Consider the following 17,279-nt stretch of genomic DNA (forward strand, 5'->3'; position numbering starts at 1 on the left):
AAGTGATGTGGTGGAGGCTGACTCCATACACAGTTTCAAATGTAGATATGATAGAGCCCAGTAGGCTCAGGAATCTGTACACCAGTTGATTGACGGTTGAGAGGCGGGACCAAAGAGCCAAAGCTCAACCCCCGCAGGCACAATTAGGTGAGCACACACACACAAAGCCGTGTGTGTGTGGGAGCCGGTGGCCGAGTCGACAGCACGCTGGACAGGTAATCTTGTGTTCTCGGGTTTGATCCCGGGCGCCGGCAAGAAACGATGGACAGAGTTTTTTACCCTATGCCCCTGTTACCTAGCAGTATATAGGTACCTGGGAGTTAGTCAGCTGTCACGGGCTGCTTCCTGTTTGTGTGTGTGTGGTGTGGAAAAAAAGTAGTAGTAGAAACAGTTCATTGACAGTTGAGAGGCGGTCTAAAAGAGCAAAGCTCAACTCCCGCAAGAACACCTAGGTGAATACAACTAGGTGAATACACACACACACACACACACACACACACACACACACACACACACACACACACACACACACACACACACACACACACACACACACACACACACAATGACACAATGAAGAGGAACTGCCTACCTGTGACGACGCGCGAAAGAGACCTGGGGGTGGACGTAACACCTAATCTATCTCCTGAAGCACATATAAATAGGATAACGACAGCAGCGTACTCTACACTGGCAAAAGTTAGACCATCATTTAGAAACCTAAGTAAGGAGGCATTTAGGGCGCTTTACACTGCCTACGTGGAGCCAGTCTTAGAGTATGCCGCCTCATCATGGAGTCCTCAGCTGAAGAAGTATGTGAGGAAACTGAAAAAGGTTCAGGAATTTGCAAAGAGACTCGTTCCAGAGTTACGAGGGATGGGGTATGAGGAGCAGCTGATGAAACTGTGCCTTACGACACTTGAGAAAAGAAGGGAGAGGGGGTACATGATAGGAACATATAGAATAGTCAGGGAGATTGACAGAGTTTATAGAACGACGAAATGGTCACACGGAATAGTAACAGAACGAGGGGACAAGGGTGGAAACTGGAAACTCAGATGAGTCACAGAGATGTTAGAAAGTTTTCTTTTAGCGCGAGAGAAGTGGAAAAATGGAATGCACTTAAGGAACAGGATGTGGAAACAAATACTATTCATAATTTTAAATCTAGGTATGGTAGGGAAATAGGACCGGAGTCATTGCTGTAAACATCCGATGCTCGAAAGGCGGGATCCAAGAGTCAATGCTCGATCCTGCAGACACAAATAGGTGAGTACACACACACACACACACACACACACACACACACACACACACACACACACACACACACACACACACACACACACACACACAGGGGGGCCTCGTAGCCTGGTGGATAGCGCGCAGGACTCGTAATTCTGTGGCACGGGTTCGATTCCCGCACGAGGCAGAAACAAATGGGCAAAGTTTCTTTCACCCTAAGTGCCCCTGTTACCTAGCAGTAAATAGGTACCTGGGAGTTAGTCAGCTGTCACGGGCTGCTTCCTGGGGTGTGTGTGTGTGGTGTGGAAAAAAAAAAAGTAGTTAGTAAACAGTTCATTGACAGTTGAGAGGCGGGCCGAAAGAGCAAAGCTCAACCCCCGCAAAAACACAACTAGTAAACACAACTAGTAAACACACACACACCTATTGGAGCTGGATGTGAGAAAAGCTGTTGGGCCGGATGGAATCTCACCGTGGGGTATTGAAAGAGTGTGCAGGAGCACTTTGCTTGCCACTCTCCATAGTGTATAGTAAGTCACTGGAAACGGGAGACCTACCAGAAGTATGGAAGACTGCTAATGTAGTACCAATATTTGAAAAGGGTGACAGACGAGAGGCACTGAACTACAGGCCAGTGTCCTTAACTTGTATACCATGCAAGGTGATGGAGAAGATTGTGAGAAAAAACCTAGTAACACATCTGGAGAGAAGAGACTTCGTGACAACCCATCAACATGGGTTCAGGGAGGGTAAATCTTGCCTTACAGGCTTGATAGAATTCTATGATCAGGTGACAAAAATTAAGCAAAAAGAGAAGGATGGGCGGACTGCATTTTTTTGGACTGTCGGAAAGCCTTTGACACAGTACCCCATAAAAGGTTGTTGCATAAGCTGGAGAAACAGGCAGGAGTAACTGGTAGGGCGCTCCAGTGGATAAGGGAGTACCTAAGCAATAGGAAGCAGAGTTATAGTGAGGAGTGAGACCTCAGAATGGCGTGAAGTCACCAGTGGAGTCCCACAGGGCTCTGTGCTTGGACCTATCCTGTTTCTGATATACGTAAATGATCTCCCAGAGGGTATAGACTCCTTCCTCTCAATGTTTGCTGACGACGCCAAGATTATGAGAAGGATTAAGACAGAGGAGGACAGCTTGAGGCTTCAAGAAGACCTGGACAAGCTGCAGGAATGGTCGAACAAATGGATGTTAGAGTTTAACCCAAGCAAATGTAATGTAATGAAGATAGGGGTAGGAAGCAGGAGACCAGATACAAGGTATCACTTGGGAGATGAAATACTTCAAGAGTCTGAGAGAGAGAAAGACCTGGGGGTTGATATCACGCCAGACCTGTCCCCTGAAGCTCATATCAAGAGGATAACATCAGCAGCATATGCCAGGTTGGCTAACATAAGAACGGCCTATAGAAACTTGTGTAAGGAATCTTTCAGAACATTATATATCACATATGTCAGACCAATCCTGGAGTATGCGGCTCCAGCAAGGAGTCCATATCTAGTCAAGCATAAGACTAAACTGGAAAATGTTCAAAGGTTTGCCACCAGACTAGTACCCGAGCTGAGAGGTATGAGCTACGAGGAGAGACTATGGGAATTGAACCTCACTTCGTTGGAAGACAGAAGAGTTAGGGGGGACATGATCACCACATTCAAGATTCTCAAGGGAATCGACAGGGTTGATAAAGACAGGCTATTTAACACAAGGGGCACACGCACTAGGGAACACAGGTGGAAACTGAATACCCAAATGAGCCACAGAGATATTAGAAAGAACTTTTTTAGTGTCAGAGTGGTTGACAAATGGAATGCATTAGGAAGCAATGTGGTGGAGGCTGACTCCATACACAGTTTCAAGTGTAGATATGATAGAGCCCAATAGGCTCAGGAACCTGTACACCTGTTGATTGACGGTTGAGAGGCAGGACCAAAGAGCCAGAGCTCAACCCCCGCAAGCACAACTAGGTGAGTACAACTAGGTGAGTACACACACTCACACACACCCACTCACACCCACACACACACACACACACACACACACACACACACACACACACACACACACACACACACCAAGCAGGCCTTGGCAAGACTTAAGCTCTTTATTCCCCACCACACCTCCCCCTGAACCCTTGGCAGCTTCTCTACAGAAGGAGGAGGCTACCCAAGTAGAAAAGCCCATGGAACAACTTCCTAAACTTGCAGGGAGGTAGGGTCAAAACGGATGTAGGAAAGTGAGCTTCAAGGTAATGTACTCAAACATCGATGGGATTACCAATAAAGCAAGTGAACTGGCGGAAAGGGTGAAGGAAGAAAACCCAGATGTAATAGGACTCACTGAAACAATATTGTCAGGAGTCATAACAGATGCAGTTTTTCCAAAAGACTACTATATTGTAAGGAAAGAGAGAGATGGGAGAGAAAGAGGAGGAGGAGTGGCCCTGCTGATAAGGAAGGACTGGAGCTTTGATGAGATGGAAATTCTGGGCTGTGACGGATTCAGAGATTCCATAACAGAAACTATGACAATGTGTAGACCTAAGATAATAGTGGTAGTCATTTACAACCCTCCACTAGATGACAGAAGACCCAGACAGGAGTTTGATAGAACAGCACTAAATGAGGAGGATGCAAACCAAGCAACTTTGGAGGCTTTTGACCTCACCAGTGATGAGATCATAAGGAATCTGATGGAGCTGAATGTGATAAAGGCTGTTGGGCCTGACGGAATCTCATCGTGAATACTAAAAGAAGGTGCAAAAGAACTGAGCGTGCCACTCTCTATGGTGTATAACAGGCCACTGGAAACAGGAGACCTACCAGATAGCTGGAAGACAGCTAATGTAGTCCCAAAACACAAAAAGGGTGATATGCAAGAGGCACTGAACTACAGGGCAGTTTCATAGCTTGTATACCATGCAAGGTGATGGAGAACATCATGAGAAAATGGCTCATAGAGCATCTAGAGGGAAATAGCTTTGTAACACACCACTAGCATGGGTTCAGAGATGGTAAATAGTGCCTCACAGGGTTAATAGAGTTCTATTACCAAGCAACAAAAATTAGGCAAGAAAGAGAAGGGTGGGCAGACAGCATTTTCTTGGACTGTCAGAAAGCTTTTGACACAGTACCCCATAAAAGGCTGTTATGCAAGTTGAAGCAGCAGGCAGGATTAAAAGGTAAGGTGCTCCAGTGAATAAGGGAGTATCTAAGCAATAGGTAACAGTGAGTAACTGCGAGGAGGGAGATATCAGAGGGCGAGATGTCACCAGCGGAGTCCCACAGGGCTCTGTATTTCATCCATCCTGTTTCTAATATCAGTAAATGATCTTCCAGAGGGAATAGACTCATTCCTCTCAATGTTTGCTGATGATGCAAAAATTATGAGAAGAATCACGACAGATGATGACAGACAGAAACTACAGGACGACCTGGACAGGCTGGAGGAATTGTCTAGAAAATGGCTACTAAAGTTCAACTCAGGAAAGTGCAAAGTAAGGAAATTAGGCGAAGGGAGCGGAAGGCTGAACACAAGGTACCATCTGGGAGATGAAATCCTACAATAGTAAATTAGATTATCTGTGGGTTGATATCACACCGAATCTGTCCCCAGAGGACCACATCAAAAGGATATCCTCAGCAGTATATGCTCGACTGGCCAACATAAGAACTGCCATTAGAAACTTATGTAAGGAATCGTTCTGGACCCCTGTATACCACTTATGTCAGACCAATCCTGGAATATGCAGCTCCAGCTTGGAGTCCATACTTAGTTAAATACAAGACAATATTAGAGAAGATTCAGCGGTATGACACAAGACTCGTTCCGGAACTGAGAGGTATGAGGTACGAGGAAAGGCTAAAGGAGCTGAAACTCACGTCCCTGGAAAACAGAAGAGTAAGGGGGAGACATGATAACCACCTAGAAAATTCTCAGGGGAAGTGACAAGGTGAACAAAATTCAAACTCTTCAGCACAAGTGGAACACGCACAAGGGGACACAGGTGGAAATTTAATACCCAAATGAGCCATAGAGACATTAGAAAGAACTTTTTTCAGTGTCAGAGTAGTTAGTAAATGGAATGCTCTAGGAAGTGATGTGGTGGATGCTGACTCCATATTCAGTTTCATATGTAGATATGATAGAGCCCAGAAGGCTCTGGAATCTGGAAACCAGTTCATTGACAGTTAAGAGGAGGGACCAAAGAGGGAAAGCTCAACCCCCGTAAACACAAATAGGTGAGTACACACACACACACCAGACAAGCAGGGTCTGGTAGCTGAGTGGCCTGCACGCGGCACTCTTTATCCTGTGGCCCAGGTTCGATTCCTGGTGCCGGCAGAGACAAATGGGCACAGTTTCTTTCACCCTGATAGCCACGTTTCCTAGCAGTAAATAGGTACCTGGGAGTTAGACAGCGGTTACGGGTTTCTTCCTTTATGCGTGTGTGTGTGTGTGTGAGTGTGTGTGTGTATGTGTGTGTGTGTGTCATTCCACTAATGTACTGGTTCCTGAGCCTACTGGTCTCTATCATATCTACACTTGAAGCTGTGTATGGAGTCAGCCTCCACCACATCACTTCCTAATGCATTCCATTTGTCAACTACACTGGCACTGAAAAAATTCTTTCTATCGTCTCTATGGCTCACTTGGGCTCTCAGTTTACACCTTTGTCCCCTAGTGCGTGTGCCTCTTGTGGTAAATAGTCTGACTTTATCTACCCTATCAATTCCTTTGAGAATCTTGTATGTGGTGATCATGTCCCCTCTAACTCTTCTGTCTCCCAGTTACGTGAGGTTTAATTCCCGTAGTCTCTCCTCGTATAACCCTCAGTTCGGGTACTAGTCTGGTGGCAAAAATTTTAACCTTTTCCAGTTTAGTCTTATGCTTGACTAGATATTGACTCCATGCTGAAGCCGATTGGTCTGACATATGAAATATACAAAGTTCTCAAAGATTCCTTACATAAGTTTTTAAAGGCCGTTCTTATGTTAGCCAACCTGGCATATGCCGCTGAGGATATCCTCTTGATATAAGCTTCAGGGGACAGGTCTGGCGTGATATCAACCCCCAGGTCTTTCTCTCTCTCTCTCTCTCCCTCTCTCTCTCTCTCTCTCTCTCTCTCTCTCTCTCTCTCTCTCTCTCTCTCTCTCTCTCTCTCTCTCTCTCTCTCTCTCTCTCTCTCTCTCTCTCTCTCTGACTCTTGAAGTATTTCATCTCCCAGATGATACCTTGTAACATGTCTTCCTGCTTCAATACGTAACATTTGCTTGGTTCAAACTCTAACAATCATTTGTTTGACCATTCCTGCAGCTTGTCCAGGTCTTCTTGACGCCTCAAGCTGTCCTCCTTTGTCTTATTCCTTCTCATAATTTAGGCGTCGTCAGCAAACATTGAGAGAAAGGAGTCTATACCCTCTGGGAGATCATTTACGTATATCAGAAACAAGATAGGTCCGAGTACAGAGCTCTGTGGGACTCCACTACTGACTTCACGCCAATCTGAGGTCTCCCCCCTCACTGTAACTCTCTGCTTCCTATTGCTTAGGTACTCCCTTATCCACTGGAGCTCCCTACCAGCTACTACTTCCTGTTTCTCTAGCTTATGCATCAGCCTCGTATGGGGTACTGTATCAAAGGCTTTCCGAGAGCCCAAAAAAATGCAGTCCGCCTATACTTCTCTTTCTTACTTAATCTTTGTCACCTGATCGTTGAATTCTATTAAGCCTGTAAGGCAAGATTTACCCTCCCTGAACCCATGTTGATGGATTGTCACGAAGTCCCTTCTCTCCAGATGTGTCACTAGGTTTTTTCTCGCGATCTTCTCCATCACCTTGCATGGTATACAAATTAAGGACACTGGCCTGTAGTTCAGTGCCTCTTGTCTATCAACCTTTTTGTATATTGGGACTACATTAGCCGTCTTCCATATTTCTGGTAAGTCTCCCGTTTCCAGTGACCTACTATACACCATGGAGAGTGGCAAGCAAAGTTATCCTGCACACTTTTTCAATACCCACGATGAGATTCCGTCCAGGCCAACAGCCATTCTCACCTCCAGATCCAACAGATGCCTCTTGACCTCATCTCTTGCAATTTCGAACCCTTCCATGGCTGCCTGGTTTACTGCCACCTTTCCTACCGCAGTGACCTCACCTTGTTCAATCGTGAAGACCTCCGGGAACCTTTCGTTGAGTTCTTCACACACTTCTTTGTCTTTCTCTGTGTACCTGTCCTCACGCTGCTGTTCTGTTATTTCGGAAGTTCCTCCATGCCCTTTTATTCAGTTCCTTTGCTTTCATACACGTTCCAGCTGCTTTCTGGTGTTCTGTTATTTCAGAAGTTCCTCCACGCCCTTTTGTTCAGTTCTTTTGCTTTCATACATGCCCTATTAAACCACGGATTCTTCTCTTGCTTCTCGACTTTTTTCTGTCGGGTCGGGATAAACCTGTTTACTGCCTCCTGACACTTTTGGGTGATATAGTCCATCATGTCTTGTACGGAATTAGTTCGGAGTTCAGTGTCCCATGGTCACTGAAAGAAATTTTTTCTTCTCCTCACAATTTCCCTTTCTGTACGCCAGCCCTTTGTTTCCCAGTTCTTTTTTTTTTGGGGGGGGGGGGGAGATAACTCCTAGCTCTAACAGGTACTCAAAGATCAATACACTGTGATCATTCATTCCCAAGGGGGCTTCCAACGTAACTTCCCTTATATCTCACACATTTAGGGAAAATATCAGATCAAGCAAAGCTGGTTCATCCGCTCCTCTCATTCTTATCGGTTCCTTGATGTGTCGGCATAGAAAGTTTCTTGTTGTCACGTCCAGCAGCTTAGCTCTCCATGTGTCCGGTCCTCCATGTGGGTCTCTGTTCTCCCAATCTATCTTCTCGTGGTTGAAATCTCCAATGATTAGTAGTCTGGATCCATTCCTGCTAGCTACAGAGCTGCTCTCTCTATTATGTTAATGGTGGCCATGTTGTTTGATGGGGGGTTATATATGACTACTACTATATTTTTGGTCATCCAATTGATATGGTACCTGTATTTAGTTACTGAAATCTTCACAGCCCTGAATAACCATCTCTTCATAACTCCAGCCTTTTCTTATCAGCAGAGCTACACCACCTCTTACTATTCCATCTCTCTCTTTCCTCACTACATACTAGTCCTGTGGAAACATTGCATTTGTTATGGTTTTCATTAACTTCTAGTGCCTAGTGCTTCTATGGTTTTCTTCTAGTGCCCATTCTCCAAGTTCACATGTAATTATTTTTAATCCCATCTATTTTAGTGTACATTGCCTTGAAGCTCACTTTCTTCTGTTCGTTCTCTTCTCCTGTTCATGGTGAGCGTTCTCCTGAAAGAGGAAGCTGTTCTATTCGTGTGAAGATCTATGGGGTGGTTAACAGGGTCTCAGCTGAGGATTCTGGGGTGGGGGGAGGAGGGTCAACGGAAGGGGGGGGGGGACAGGTAGGGTATGGGATAAGGAGGTAGGGGAGACATGGAGGATATGGGGTGAGGGGGAGGAGGGATAGAGAGGGAATTGGATGAAGGGGGAGGGGGGAAAGGGGGGAGAGATGAGACATGGTGGGAATAAGGGAGGGGTGACAGGGTCGGAATGGGGTGGGAGTTGAATGAGCATCTAAGTGGGGGCAGGTAGGGTGGGAGGTAGGGAGGGGTTTCTATGCCGAGGAGGGTTGTAGTGTTTCCGTCCCCTCTGGTGTTGCTGAGATGCTGGTTGTGGGATCCCACATTGCCTCTGGGAATGTTGTGTTGGGGACTGTGATTTCCTGGTTTACTCCTCTCTCCCTGTGCTTCTCCTTGCCTATCACCATGGCTCTCTCCTTTGTCCTGTCCCTCTGGAGGAATACCTTTTTGTATTCCTCCACATGCTGCAGATGGCTCTTGCTTTCTAGAATATTCTCCTTCATGGTCTCGTTTGCAAACACTCCCTTTACCAGGCGGTCTCTGTACTTGTTGTACCAGCCCAACCTGAAAAACCTTCTCAATGTTTTGTTCAGTCTCTTCCATGTTTAACTCCTTTAGTATTCCATGCACTGCCTCTCTGTCTTTGCTATTCAGTTCTTGCCAGTTGGGGCCTACCTGTTCTTTGATGCCTACATCTACCACTGATCTTTTTCTTTCCAGCAGTAGACTGGAGCACCTTGCTTCTTCCTGTGAGGTAGCTGCTTGCATGGCTACCTCCCTCACTGCGGCCATTGCTTCTGGACTCTTTCTCAGTATTTCCACAAATGTTTCAGGTCCAGGGTCATTTCCCTCCTTTTCACCATTTCCATCGTCCCTTTGGATGCTTATCTGATGCTCAACCTCATTATTTTTCTCTGTGAGGGATTTGATCTTCTCCTTTGCTGCTGTCAGCTCACTTTACAGGTTGCTAATTGCATTCCTCATTTCATGCATCCCCTTTCTGAATTCCTCCCAAACTTGACTCAACGTTTACTTCATGAGGTCACTTTGACTTTTCCCTGTGTCCCTGGTGCATCTTGCTGCCATCTTTTTCCCTTTCCCTGGTATGTTTTGAGAGAATTAGCCAGTGAGGGAGCTGAGAGGAAGAGAGAGAGAGAGAGAGAGAGAGAGAGAGAGAGAGAGAGAGAGAGAGAGAGAGAGAGAGAGAGAGAGAGAGAGAGAGAGAGAGAGAGAGAGAGAGAAAGAGAGAGAGAGAGAGTGAGAGAGAGAGAGAGTACTCACCTATTTGTGCTTGCGGGGGTTGAGCATTGGCTCTTTGGTCCCGCCTCTCAACTGGTGTACAAATTCCTGAGCCTACTGGGCTCTATCATATCTACATTTAAACTGTATATGGAGTCAGCCTCCACCACATCACTTCCTAATGCATTCCCTCCGTTAACTACTCTGACACTAAAAAGTTCCTTCTAACGTCACTGTGGCTCATGTGGGTACTCAGTTTCCACCTGTGTCCCCTTGTTCGTGTCCCACCAGTGTTGAATAGTTTATCCTTTTTTACCCGGTCGATTTCCCTAACGATTTTGTAGGTTGTGATCATGTCTCCCCTTACTCTTCTGTCTTCCAGTGTCGTAAGATGCATTTCCCACAGCCTCTCCTCGTAACTCATGCCTCTTAGTTTTGGGACTAGTCTAGTGGCATACATTTGGACTTTTTCCAGCTTCGTCTTGTGCTTGACAAGGTACGGGCTCCATGCTGGGGCCGCATACTCCAGGATTGGTCTTACATATGCGGTGTACAAGATTCTGAATGATTCCTTTTTCAGGTTCCTGAATGCTGTTCTGATGTTAGCCAGCCTCGCATATGCCACAGACGTTATTCTTTTTATGTGGGCTTCAGGAGACTGGTTTGGTGTGATATCAACTCCTTGATCTTTCTCTCTGCCCGTTTCATTAAGTACTTCATCTCCTATTTTGTATCCTGTGTCTGGCCTCCTGTTTCCACTGGCTAGTTTCATTACTTTGCATTTACTCGGGTTGAACTTCAACAGCTATTTGTTGGACCATTCACTCAGTCTGTCTAGGTCATCTTGTAGCTTCCTACTATCATCCTCAGTTATAATCCTCCTCATAATTTGTGTGTGTGTGTGGGGGGGGGGGGAGGAGGGAGATAGTATGTTACTCAGTCTATGGTAGCCAGTTGACGTAATGAGACTATGGGCTCACCATAACCCGTGCTACTTGGAACGTTTAGTTCTGGGAAGCGAATCTTAAACAACAACAACATGTTGTGGGGAAGGGGGGGGGGCGGAGTTTTTGGTGGTTGTGGAAGTGGAAAAGGAAGGTCTGGTGGTCGTTAACCCTTCTCTCAGATGTGTGACAATTTTCCTTCCCTGACTGCTTGCGTGTGTGTAGGGATTAACAGTATTCAGTCTCCCAAGTGAGGTCACAAGTGATGTTCCTGCCACATTCTCTATCAATCTATGTGTGTACTCACCTATTTGTACTCACCTATTTGTGATTGCGGGGGTTGAGCTTTGGCTCTTTCGTCCCGCCTTTCAACTGTCAATCAACTGGTGTACAGATTCCTGAGCCTACTGAGCTCTATCATATCTACATTCGAGACTGATTATGGAGTCAGCCTCCACCACATCACTGCCTAATGCATTCCACCTGTTAACTACTCCGACAATGAAAAAGTTCTTTCTAACGTCTTTCTAACGTGTGTACTCACCTAATTGTACTCACCTAATTGTGCTTGCGGGGGTTGAGCTCTGGCTCTTTGGTCCCGCCTCTCAACCGTCAATCAACTGGTGTACAGATTCCTGAGCCTATTGGGCTCTATCATATCTACATTTGAAACTGTGTATGGAGTCAGCCTCCACCACATCACTTCCTAATGCATTCCATTTACTAACTACTCTGACACTGAAAAAGTTCTTTCTAACGTCTCTGTGGCTCATTTGGGTACTCAGCTTCCACCTGTGTCCCCTTGTTCGCGTCCCACCAGTGTTGAATAGTTCATCCTTGTTTACCCGGTCGATTCCCCTGAGGATTTTGTAGGTTGTGATCATGTCCCCCCTTACTCTTCTGTCTTCCAGTGTCGTAAGGTGCATTTCCCGCAGCCTTTCCTCATAACTCATGCCTCTTAGTTCTGGGACTAGTCTAGTAGCATACCTTTGGACTTTTTCCAGCTTCGTCTTGTGCTTGACAAGGTACGGGCTCCATGCTGGGGCCGCATACTCCAGGATTGGTCTTACATATGTGGTGTACAAGATTCTGAATGATTCCTTACACAGGTTCCTGAACGCCGTTCTGATGTTAGCCAGCCTCGCATATGCCGCAGACGTTATTCTCTTTATGTGGGCTTCAGGAGACAGGTTTGGTGTGATATCAACTCCTAGATCTTTCTCTCTGTCTGTTTCATTAAGTACTTCATCTCCTAGTCTGTATCCTGTGCCTGGCCTCCTGTTTCCACTGCCTAGTTTCATTACTTTGCATTTACTCGGGTTGAACTTCAACAGCCATTTGTTGGACCATTCACTCAGTCTATCCAGGTCATCTTGTAGCCTCCTACTATCATCCTCTGTTTCAATCCTCCTCATAATTTTTGCATCGTCGGCAAACATTGAGAGGAACGAATCTATACCCTCTGGGAGATCATTTACATATACCAGAAACAGTATAGGTCCAAGGACTGACCCCTGCGGGACTCCACTTGTGACGTCTCGCCAATCTGAGACCTCACCCCTCACACAGACTCGTTGTCTCCTGTTGCTTAGGTACTCCTCTATCCACCGGAGTACCTTCCCTCTCACTCCAGCCTGCATCTCCAACTTTCGCACTAGGTTGCTTAGGTACTCCTCTATCCACCGGAGTACCTTCCCTCTCACTCCAGCCTGCATCTCCAACTTTCGCACTAGCCTCTTGTGTGGCACTGTATCAAAGGCTTTCTGACAATCCAAAAATATGCAGCCTGCCCACCCTTCTCTTTCTTGCCTTATTTTTGTTGCCTGGTCGTAGAATTCAAGTAACCCTGTGAGGCAGGACCTGCCATCCCTGAACCCATGTTGATGCTGTGTTACAAAGTTCCTTCGCTCCAGATGCTCCACTAGTTTTTTTCGCACAATCTTCTCCATCAGCTTGCATGGTATGCAGGTTAGGGACACTGGCCTGTAGTTCAGTGCCTCCTGTCTATCCCCTTTCTTGTATATCGGGACTACGTTAGCTGCTTTCCAAATATCTGGCAGTTCCCCTGTTGCCAGTGATTTGTTATACACTATGGAGAGTGGTAGGCTCAGTTCTCTTGCTCCTTCCTTTAGAACCCAAGGGGAGATTCCATCTGGGCCTATAGCTTTCGTCACGTCCAACTCTAGTAAACACTTCCTTACTTCCCCACTGGTAATCTCAAACTCTTCCAGTGGTTCCTGGTTAGCTATTCCCTCACTTACCTCTGGAATTTCTCTTTGCTCTAAGGTGAAGACCTCCTGGAATTTCTTATTCAATTCCTCACACACTTCCTTGTCATTTGTAGTGAATCCTTCCGCCCCTATCCTTAATCTCATAACCTGTTCCTTTACTGTTGTTTTTCTCCTAATGTGGCTATGCAACAATTTAGGCTGAGTCTTTGCCTTGCTTGCGATGTCATTTTCGTATTGTCTTTCTGCCTCTCTTCTCATCCTGACATATTCATTCCTGGCATTCTGGTATCTTTCTCTGCTCTCCAGTGTCCTGTTATTCCTATAGTTTCTCCATGCCCTTTTACTTTGCTGCTTAGCTAGCCTACATCTCTGATTAAACCATGGGTTTCTCATCTTCATTTCTCTGTTTTCCTTTTGGACTGGGACAAACTTGTTTGCTGCGTCCTTGCACTTCTGCGTGATGTAATCCATCATATCTTGGGCCGTCTTTCCCCTGAGCTCTGTTTCCCATGCTATATCTGTTAGGAATTTTCTTATCCCCTCATAGTTTGTGTGTGTGCTATATCTGTTAGGAATTTTCTTATCCCCTCATAGTTTGTGTGTGTGTGTGTGTGTGTGTGTGTGTGTGTGTGTGTGTGTGTGTGTGTGTGTGTGTGTGTGTGTGTGTGTGTGTGTGTGTGTGTGTGTGTGTGTGTACTCACCTATTTGTGTCTGCAGGATCGAGCATTGACTCTTGGATCCCGCCTTTCGAGCGTCGGTTGTTTTCAGCAAATTATGAATAATATTTGCTTCCACAACCTGTTCATTAAGTGCATTTCATTTTCCCACTACTCTCATGCTAAAGGAAAATTTCCTAACATCTCTGTGACTCATTTGAGTTTCAAGCTTCCACCCATGTCCCCTCATTCTGTTTCTATTCCGTGTGAACTTTTCGTCTATGTCCACTCTGTCAATCCCCCTGAGTATTTTATACATTCCTATAATGTCCCCCCTCTCACTTCTTTTTTCTAGTGTCGTAAGACACAGTTCCTTTAGGCGCCCCTCATATCCCATCCCTCGTAACTCTGGGATGACTCTCGTTGCAAACCTCTGAATCTTTTCCAGTTTCAATACATGCTTCTTCAGATGGGGACTCCATGATGAGGCAGCATACTCTAAGACTAGAGGCGCCCTAAATGCCTCCTTATTTAAGTTTCTGAAAGATGTTCTAAGTTTTACCAGTGTAGAGTACGCTGCTGTCGTAATAATATTTATATGTGCTTCACGAGATAGATTAGATGTTACGTCCACGCCCAGGTCTCTTTCTCACGTCGTCACAAGTAGGCAGTTCCCCTTCATTGTGTACTGTCCTTTTGGTCTCCTATCACATAGTCCCATTTCCATAACTTTACATTCACTCGTGTTGAACTCCAGTAACCATTCCTCTGACCATCTCGGTAACCTGTTCAGGTCCTCTTGGAGGATCCTTCAACCCTCATCTGTCAAAACTCTTCTCATCAACTTTGCTTCATCCGCGAACATCAACAATGTAGGACTCTTGTAAACATGTCGTTAAAATATATTAGAAATAGAACTGGTCCCAGCACCGATCCTTGAGGTACTCAACTTCTTATTGTTCGCCAGTCTGACTTCTCGCCCCTAACCGTAACTCTTTGGCTCCTTCCTGTTAGGTAGTTCCTTAGCCATGTTAGGGCCTTTCCTTCCACCCCCGCCTGCCTCTTGTGACAGTATTCCTCCAGTTTCTCCCATATGCCAGCTGTAAGAGTCATATCAGCTTACCTGCGTATTTTCTGAGGTGCTGGGAATCTTTTGAGGTATGAGGCTTCCAGAATGGTTGCTTATTTGGGGAGAAATTTGCATTTGTAAATTTGCAGGGAAGTGGAAAAGTTGCGCCCTGGGTACAACAAAATGGCGCCCTCTAGCCTGCAAATCCATCATTTTATGTACGACGCCTGCCTGTCGGTGATTGGCTGACTGAGGTCGCATGACTTCATTGACCAATCAGAGCCCTCCCCTGGGTCTGTGACTCACCGAGAGACCAGGCCCACCACCTGCAGAGCGCCAGGCGCTCAGAGATACTTGGCGCTCCGTTGAGAGCGGACGTGCGCCGATTGAGCTCTCGAGTTCCGAGGTCTAGGAGCCTCCTTAAGTGGATATACACAGCCTGACGAGTATATAGTGACTAACAAGGACGGACTGCAGTACTTCAGGGAAGTGCGAGGAAGCCTAATCCAGCGGTGTAAGGGCGCCGTGGACCGTGAGCTGATTAGTCTTGGAGAAGTCGAGAGTTACGACGGCTGGAGGAGTGAGTGACTCGCCGTTAGTGGAACTCCTAAGCATTCAGAGCTGTTGTGATTGGATCACGCCCACTAGGAACTCAGGCGGGAGAAGGTGCATCCTGATCCTCGAGTGTGGTCTCGGTGAAGGAGTGCTCGAGGGGACGACGTGTGCAGTGACGACTGGACGAGCCAACGTCCAGGAACTTCACTCAGGGAATGAGCACGGAGATGACGAGGATCTTCACGATGCCTATGGACTGGTGATGCTTTTGGAACGCTGAGGAACAACGTGAGGAACGGAGTACCCAGCGAACGGCGACTGGAGCCTAGGCGTCTGAGGACAGGACATGTTAAGGTTGATCATTTTTCCCTCCCATATTTCCCTTGGTTGTTAGGCAAGATAGGCCTATTATTATGCTTAGGCATTTATTAGAGTACATATAAGTCATAGGAGTAGATTAGGTTGTGGGATAGCACACATATATCATTCTACTGAGTGGTGAAGACAGTGTGGGGCCGACTTGTGAAGGATTAAGGGACGACATTGATGAAGCTGCTCAGTGAAGGGGGCCGGTGATCCCTCTAATTCATCAGCTGATGCGAGCTGCCAGCGGCCACCAGAGGAGCGCTGCTGTCACCATTATTATTATTATTTCCATAAATCCTTACATGTATCTCGTGTGTTGTAGTTTACTTAGAGTAAATTTCTTATTATTTTATCACTGCGTTTGGTGTAACATCCATCTCATTGAGCTTTGTGATTAATGAGGTATGATTATACTGTACTGTTACTGGCAAGACATAGAGAGACCCTGTGTTGGCAACACGACATTAGTTTTGAACACTGGTACTGGCATTCCCTAAAGAGTGATCCTGAGATGGCAACACGACTGAACATTTGAATTCTAGTACTGGCAGCATATAGTACGGTCCTAGGCTGCTGTAAATATATTATATTCGAACTAACGGCATTGCTGGGACGTTGAGAGAATTACCCAGCTGGTGACCAGAAGGTAAGAGGTGGAAGTGAGGCTACGGCTGGAAGTCCGGCAAATTCTCTGAACGCATAGGTGGGCAGGCCCGGTGGGGGAGTCACATACTGCAGGATTGAGCTTAGTAGTGTGGGCTGGGCCATCTCCTCTCCCTCTTGGGTCCAAGGTCAAGTGGTGACCGGTCTTGAGGCATGACTAGGAGAGCTCCCTGTGGGTGATAAGATACCCTAGTGGAGGGAGTGAAGTCCCACGGCATGAGGTTATAGAATCAGTAGCACGATCCCCCGCTGTTTAACTGTAACCTCATATAACACAAGGCCAAGGTGAACGGCGCGTGACACTCTCGAGTTTGAGTAGCAGTCTCATGTGCGGTACTGTATCAAAGGGTTTTGGGCAGTTCAGAAATATGCAGTCTGCCGAACCTCTGTCCTGTCTTATCCTCGTTATTTTATCATAGAATTCCAAAAGGTTTGTTAGGCACGATTTCCCTTTCCAGAACCCATGTTGATGTTTGTTCACAAACCTAACGTTCTCCAGGTGTGCAACCAGTCGTAGCCTAATAATTCTTTCAAGTATTTTACAGGGGATGCTCGTCAGTGATACAAGTCTATAGTTAAGTGCCTCCTCCCTATCACCTTTCTTGAAAATCGGTACGACATTTGCCTTCTTCCAACAACTGGGCAATTCTCCCAACATAAGTTACTCATTAAAGATCATTGCCAGAGGCATGCTGAGGGGCTGTGCTGCCTTTTTTAGTATCCACGGTGATACTTTGTCTGGTTCAACCGTTTTAGTTGCATCCAGTGTTGTCAACTGTTGCATTACCTCCCCTACTGTCACCACTATATCTGATAGTTTTTCATCTAGGGTAATCTCTCCTAACAATGCTAGCTGCTCAGGCTCGGTTGT

This window comes from Procambarus clarkii, chromosome 18 (genome assembly GCF_040958095.1).
Source record: "Procambarus clarkii isolate CNS0578487 chromosome 18, FALCON_Pclarkii_2.0, whole genome shotgun sequence".
Taxonomy (NCBI): domain Eukaryota; kingdom Metazoa; phylum Arthropoda; class Malacostraca; order Decapoda; family Cambaridae; genus Procambarus; species Procambarus clarkii.